Source organism: Crinia signifera, chromosome 1 (assembly GCF_055691185.1).
Source record: "Crinia signifera chromosome 1, ASM5569118v1, whole genome shotgun sequence".
In the NCBI taxonomy this organism is placed as follows: Eukaryota; Metazoa; Chordata; class Amphibia; order Anura; family Myobatrachidae; genus Crinia; species Crinia signifera.
This window is the reverse complement of record NC_139217.1, coordinates 254874433-254882470: the sequence shown is the minus strand read 5'-3', so window position 1 is coordinate 254882470 and position 8038 is coordinate 254874433. Positions and strand designations below refer to the sequence as shown.

The window sequence follows — 8038 nt, the reverse complement described above, 5'->3', positions numbered from 1 at the left end:
CCATTTGGTGTATCTATCTATATATATATACTGTATATATACATATATAAAGTACGTCCTTTTGTATCGGTGCACTCCTTGTGATAAGCAGTGGCAGCTTTACAGTCAAGTCAGATGGTTCACATCAGTCATGGTTCTGGAAACAATGATGGCAAGAGAGCACCTCCTAGTGCAATAACACCCGACTGTGAGGCAGTGAAATAAAAAAAAAAACCAAATACACATGTACTGTATATAAAGGCAACAAGTTTACATTTTTGCCCAAAATCGCTTTCTGAATAAAAACATTCATAGTACATTTGAGTTCTTGAAGGTCTTACTCTCAGTAGGGACAGCAACATGCAGTATAAAGAGAAAACATAGACTGAATTGATATATAAAAAAAAATAATTTATTCAGTGCATAGCCATAAATACATGTAAGTTTCAAAAGTCAAGCTTATCTGGATACCCAGGATGTAAACAATTTTCCCTGGAACAGTCCAACAAGAGGAACACCTCAACACATTTTGTCTAATAATATCAATAGCACTTCAGCAACAGGATGAGATACCCTGACGTGTTTCAATTTGGTTTCATGAGTTTTTTGATAATTTAACTTGTTCTATTATGTATAACTTTAACTACTTTGACTACAATGTTTTGCTGTTAAGCCCTGTACACACAGGGCGATGGGGGACCCGGTGCTGAGCGACGTGCTTAAGCACGGCTCACACAGCATACATGGCTGCACACCCACAATGTGTGCTGAGCGATCCGTGCGGAGCAGAGTTTTGCCTATGCTAATAGATCTGCATGCACTGTCTATCCCTGCGGTCGATGGCTATGCATGGCACCGCACATCAGCATCGCTATACTCTGTACACACTGAGAGATACGTGCATACTTTCTAAGCAATCTAGTCAGATCACTTAGAATATAGCCCCAAATAGCCCTGTGTGTACGGGCCTTCACTGTTTAACCTTTGTCCTTATGCTATTATTTTCTGTTCTGTGTCTAGATATTGACAAAAAAGCAAGTTTTTGGCACTTTTGTATGAATTCCCAAAATATGACAAAATGATTATATTGCTTTGTTTTTCCCATCTACCTTTTACTGAAAACTACGACTTCTGATTTAACACAACAAATATATAACAGCACCTTTATTTCCGACCAGCAACTTAAATATTCATTCTTCATTTAACAGAGCTGTCCAGTATATGTCCCGTTTTACAATGAATTAAAATTAAATCTTTTTTTTAATTTGAGAATAAAATTATACTCATTCATTCATTCAATTTTACATTGTTGCAGGCTGCAATATGACACTTTGATGAGCTTTTTAAACACTGTCTCTTTACAATGCTTCTCTGCAGTTAATTAGCTAGTTAATTGGAGTTTTTATGTACTAACTACTAGTAGTTTATGGCCTCCTCCCAGTTGATGTATGTTGCTTTCAAATCAAAGCACTTAGCTGTGCAACCGTTTGTGTTAAAATATCTGACTGTCCAGGGGTCGTTCTTAGAAATTCTCTTCCAACTTATATTGGATAGTGCAAAATGATGACATCGCCACTGTTATGGCAAGGAACAATGCACAATATTCTCATTTTGCAACACTGACATGCACTTAACATGTTAAAAACAGTTTTCAACCATGGTTTAGGCATAAAAAGAGTTAATGTCTGTGTGAAATCTGTAATCCTTCTACAGAGCAGGGTTAAAGTTTTATCCTTAGCTGAGGACCCCCTTCAAATCCTGAAATCACTTGTAAGCTGCAGCTCCATTCAGATGAATGTCATATGGATAAACAGTCACGTGGTAGGAGGTCCATGGTGGATTAATATGACAAGGAAAAGTCAGCCCGCCTAGGGAGGAGTCACGATCCAGCTTCTAGAAACTTCCCCTACTCTTTTTTCAACCTACAGCTTCTTTACATTACACGTTTTATTTCATGCAATATGGTAATGAGTCTGCAATATGGAAGCCAAACACCCCCCCCCCCCCCTCTCTCTTCACTGCTGAAGTACCAATACAATACGCAGTCTTAAAATTTAAGTTTCCTCCCATTTTGAAGTGATACTTTCTGGCATATTTATGTTATTGAGACCAATTACCAATAATTATAATTGGGGCAATAAGAGATTAAAGGTTAATGTAATGCATGGTAGACTACATCCAGCGTCAGGGACTCTGAAAGCATAGCTCTTCAGGGAAGTTTTGCAATGTGTAACTCATGGAGTAAATGTTACAATTTTGCAGCACCTATAGTAATTATGGCTATATATGGGGGCTGGTTTTTGTGTTAAAAATGGGTGATCACAGCAGATATCTCTGAAATTTGCTGCAGCCCCCATACATACTGTAGTGTACATACTGAACACAGCCAATATCCCACAATTTTTTTTATAAATATCTCTCTGAATGATAATTCTATTATCATTTGCATGTCATATAAAACTGTTCCTTTGGGAATTATATTGGGATGGCAGAGCTGTCAGGTAGGCAGTCCACCATCCCATATAACAGTGGAAATTCTCCTATCTGCAATAATAGCCTCTCCTAATATCTACTCCTACCAGAGATATCTAGCGTGATATATAAGGCGTGAATGATTGACTTCAACTATGTTTGGAAATATTATCATGACAGTATTTGCATTTTACATTGCACATTACACTCCTACATATGTCATGGATAAAGCGGTTCTCGGTTCAGTTGCTATCTCAGGCAGCATAGTCTATTATGGTGCTCATACAATTTGCTCATTCATCCATGTGGTCTAGTTGGGCTGTTCAAGCCGAGCACTGATTCTATTGGTCTCAGTTAGTGCACACACTGTCAGATTGTATTTCTTATCAGATTTTGCTCCAGTGCCGACTTACTTCTGATTTGCCCAAATGTGGAAATCCCCCATACTAAGCAACTACTGTAAGTCATTTAGTTTGAAAACAAATTGCACATACATCTCTACATACAGTTCGTTTTTAGAACTCCAGCTGGCTAAAATGTTTATTTAACCCTTTTAGTGCCAAGTGGATTTGTCAAAATAGGTGTGAATATTGCCAAGCAAACATTTGTATTCATCATAATCAACTGTAATGTTTACCTGATATAGGAAATATAATCTTTTTAAACAACATTTTTTATTTGAATTTATATAACAAATGTGAGCGACGCTGGCATTTTTTAGCAGATCTTTTGCACATCTCTCTCAGAGATGTTGGCACTCAAAGGGTTAAATCAGTTAAGTAATTAAAAGAAATCTGGACAACAAATTACTAATTAGAAAATTCCCCAAAAGTTACATTTATATGACATAGATGTAGTAATTTAGTATTGTAAACAGTACAATCAGTACATTTAAAAATAAATCCATATAAAACAAAAAAATCAGGTACAGTATGTCAAATTCCCACCATCAATCTACAACCTGTAACTTATCCAAAAATGGCATCACATATGTACAGTATGTTCCTTTTTTTGAATACTAATTTTATTTTGCTTCAGAAGCTGTAGCTGCTTTGTATGAAGTCTTCATTAACATCTCTATGTGTTCTTTCTTTTCTATAACCACCAGGTTAAGGTTGCTGATGACTTCCACTTTTGTTTTGAGAGTTGAGGGTTTCACCCTGTGGAGAAACAATATACGCTGTGAGTACAAACAGATAGTGGCAGTGGTTATATGAGCAGTAAAATGTGCTCCGAAGCATTGTAACACTACAATCACAACTGTATGAAATGAAAGCTACCGGTAGGCTATACACATGTTAGGTATAAAGTTCTCACACGGGGCCGTGACCACAACAAAGGGGCAGAGCCTCGGGCAAATGGGGCATGACCCTACCTTTACATTTCAGTGGCGTGATCAGCACTCTCCGAGCAGCTGGGCAGCCCCTGCCTCCATCCCTGCACTGAATAGATGGCATTGGCATGTCCATGCCATCTATCCATTGATCACCGGCTGCTCTGCCGAACAGAGCAGCAGTGATCATCGTCTCTCCCAACTGTGCCCCCGCCCACAGGACACTGTGACCTGCAGAGGGACAGTGCTACAGTCTCCAATTAGCAGGACTGTACGGCCACAATCGGGACAGTTAAGAGGTGTGCACACAGTATTATACATATGAAAGCGGAAACCTTACCAAGTGGCTGTTTGTCATCAGTGCAAGTATTTTTTTTTTTTATCCAAGCACAAATGTTGACATACAAGTGAATCAATGTTTATTAAGGTCATGTTGAGCATACCACTCTACTTTGGAGCACACTGATTGGGGCCGACTGCACGCCCCCCCCCCCCCCCCCCCCAATTTTTTTGGGAGAGGCCTCAGGGTCACGGGCATGGCCTATGATCACAGCACTCCCGTGAGGTCGACTCCCATCCCCATCCCATCCAACAGGGGAGACTGCTGGGGACTGTCCCACGAAAATCTGCAGGTATGCTTTAGGCTTTCAGTTGGACAACCAAATATTTTGCTTGATTTTATTTTTTGGTACTTGTGTAGTATCACGGCTCCCACGATGGGCATCGTATAGAAAAAAATTGCATCGCATCGCATGCGATGTGATGCGATGCCATTTTTCACAGAAATCATTGACATGTGTTAAAATCATGTTAAATGCACCCCAAAGGGCATTTGTTACTGTTCCACCCCCACTATTAACACCAACCAGAAGCGTGGCGGGCGCAGCGAGCCCGCGAGGGGCGGCGGTATGCGTCCTACGACCTTTTCATACCCCCACTATCCACGTCGGCGTGGAGTTGAGAATAGAAAGTGTGGTGAGCGCAGCGAGACACCGAGCCCGAAGCGTGGCGAGGGGACACGGATAGCTGTGAATCCCGCGAGGGGACACGGATACCTGTGAAGGTATCCGCGTCCCCTCGCGGGGCACGCTTCGGGCTCGGTGGCTCGGCACACTTTCTATTCAAAACTCCACGCCGACGTGGATAGTTGGGGTATGAAATGGTCGTAGGACGCGTACTGCCGCCCCTCGCGGGCTCGCTGCGCTCGCCACGCTTCGGGTTGGCGTTGATAGTGGGAGTGGTACAGTATGAAAAAAGACATTTGGGGTGCATTTAACATGTTTGCTACTAATTTAAATGCATTTGGATGCATTTGTGATCAAAATCGCATGGCATCGCATGGCATTGCATGGCATGCGATGCGATGGCATGCAATTTTTATAACAAATGCATAAAAAACCCGGAAAAATCGCATCGCATGCCATCGCATGTCACTACATATGGCATGCTATGGCATGCGATGGGAGCCGTGAAGGTATACAAGTACCTATTTTTTTATTTTGCAACTATGCACATTGATTGTGAGTACACTGTATGGGTCGATATATGAATTAACATCTAAAACTATATAGAGCAGCTGATCTCCACTGGTTTACTTATCCCTTATCACTGTTTCGTACATCTTTTCATATTGAAAAGTGATAATAGTATTTTCTCCTTTTCATTTTTGTACCCTTAATGGAACCCATAGTCACAAACTGTTCTCTGAAAAGCAAACGGTTCTCTGAAACTGTCTGTTGTATGGGGGCGGGCATTTTGTGATGGTCCGTTTTTCATTATAGAAGCCAGGAGTGGAGGGGAGCTGGGACTGCACAGATAAAAAGTTTTGCGGGTCCCTGGAGAGGTAAGGCACGGGGGGGGGGGGGGCACAGGGAGGCATGGGGGAGCACATTGGCGGGGGGGACATTGGCGGCCATGGGACACGGGGGGGGGCGCTGCTAGAATGTCGGCAGGGGGGGCATACAAAATAGTTACGCCACTGTATCAAATATACCCAATGGACTATAAATAGTCAAATGTTATGAAAGACATAAAAATAAAAAATAAATTTGCCATTGTGCTCAGTTGTCTTTAATGTTTTAATTAACACCTGACTATTCATACTCTATGCGAGAGATATATTCTATGTGCTATTATTACTACCTGCAGTCATGTGCTCTCTCTAGCCCAACAGACAGGAACTGCTGGACTTTTTCTCTCTCTTATATTTATCACATACATATACATACATATATATACCTCCCAACTGTCCTGATTACAGCAGAACAGTCCCACTATTTGGAGACAGCCCCCAAGTACCTCCCGCAAGTGACAGTGTGGAGGAGGGGGGGCAGTTGGGGGGACCTAACTGCTACTCTTCTTTGCAGGGCAGCCAGTGATTGCTGGAGAGATGCCATGCACAAGTGTACATCATCTCTTCAGTTCAGGGATGGAGGGAGTCCAGGGAGGGAGCCAGAGAGCGCTGGGCACCCCCCTAAATATGAGGAAAATAGCGATTGGCGTCATTAGGCCTCGACCCCCTCTACAAGAGCCCCTTCCCACCACCTCCGAGCTCTGCCCCCTTTTCGGGCTGGCCACACCTTCAGCATGGCAGGTCCTGCTTCCATGATAACAAAAGATGTGAGGCATGCATGCATACATACAGTCAGACACATTCAGTAAAAAAAAAAAACATACAATCTAACCAAAACTTGTGTAGTGTAATCTTCAATATATTTGCTAGCTGAAGGCAATCTAACAGTTTTGGGAAATATTGAAATGCCTTCTAAATTCTGCTATGACCAACTACATTTCTATGTACCCGAAAAAGCAAAAGAGTGTACCAGAAAGGATGAACATTCAATAGTTCTTTGAGAAATATCATCCTGGACAATGGGACAATTGTAAACCTGTAGGTGCCAATAGCGATTCAAAGTAAGAGTATTTAATTATCTCAACGTTTCATAGATTCATAAAAGTCCACCTGAACAATAGAGACCTTTTTTTTGGGCTAAATAGCGGTACCTAGCTAGGTTGTCTGGATAATGTGAACTGTTGGTAGCTCTCGAAGGCTAGGGTTGGCTACCACTGGTTTAGAAGTTAAAACAACATATGTCAAAATAAGCCATAAAATGTTGCCTGATTGAGGCTAAATTGCCTAATTTTATAGGAAATTTACCAGTTTTCAGTTTGAACATGAACATTCATATGTGTACTAAGGTTTTGAGTTTGCAGTTAGCTATTTGTTATGTCCATTGGAAACCAAATAAAACACTACACAATGTACAGTAGGCATTTTAGCTCAAATGGGTCTTATATAATCAGACGTGCTTGCTTTAAGCAAATGTAGCTTTAATTTTGACATAAAAGATTTCATAATTGATTATGAATTTTCAAACTCTAGTGCCAAATTAATTAATTGGCTCAAATGCAATTTTTAAAATAATAAAAAAAAGTAATTATTAAAAGCTATCTTTTCTGAAAGTTAAGCCACAATGAAATGCCTGGGGCTATATAAGCTTCTGTTATTATTTTATTTCTATGCTCTTTATCTAAAGAACAATGTCGGATCTCTCTGTCTCTTGTCAATTGACCCCAACTTTTTTTTTTTTTTTTGCTTTATTGATTTATTTGACTTGTATGTTTTTTTTGAGTGAGTGATGTGGAAGCTTCTGAACTTATGTTATTACTTGGATCTGAGAAATCAATAGAAGTAGTAATCATCAAATTAGTAAAATGAATCATTCACAGATTAGATCCATACAGATGGATCTATTTCAGTCAGTCTTGGACTAGGGCATAAAGAGAGCTCCCTGAAGAAATGCAGGGGTCCATGCTTAACCCTTTGAGTGCTGTTAATTTGTCAAAAAAGGTGTGACATTTGCCAAGCAAACATTTTTATTCACCTTAATGACCAGTAATGTTCACTTATATAGGATATATAATCTTTTTTTTTTTTTACACATTTTTTTATTTGAATTATATAACAAATGTGAGGGCTGCTAGTATTTTTAGTGGACATTTCGAACAACTCTCACAGAGATGTTGGCACTCAAAAGATTAAGAGTGTGTCCAGTCTCCAAGGGAGGTGTGGCCAGCCAACCTAAAGGCTTGGCTAAGCATTAGATTAGTAACATATATTGTAACATATATAAAATATATAATTCAAGTGCACAATCTGGATCTGGATCCCTAGAAGAAGGGGTGGGCCCTCATGTCCAACTGCACCTGATTCAGGCAAACCATCGGCCTGAATCAGGTGCAGTTGGATATGCA

The 8038-nt window shown here is 40.5% G+C and overlaps 1 long non-coding RNA gene across 3 annotated transcripts in view; it reads right to left on the bottom strand.

Moving 5' to 3' along the window:
• Positions 1-369: 369 nt before the first annotated feature.
• LOC146073275 (uncharacterized) overlaps positions 370-8038 on the bottom strand; it is a 99216-nt gene continuing 91547 nt past the window's right edge. For all 3 annotated transcript variants that reach the window (XR_014473275.1, XR_014473276.1, XR_014473277.1), the window contains one exon: positions 370-3611. This is a non-coding gene — a long non-coding RNA (uncharacterized LOC146073275). The remainder of the gene's footprint in view (positions 3612-8038) is intronic.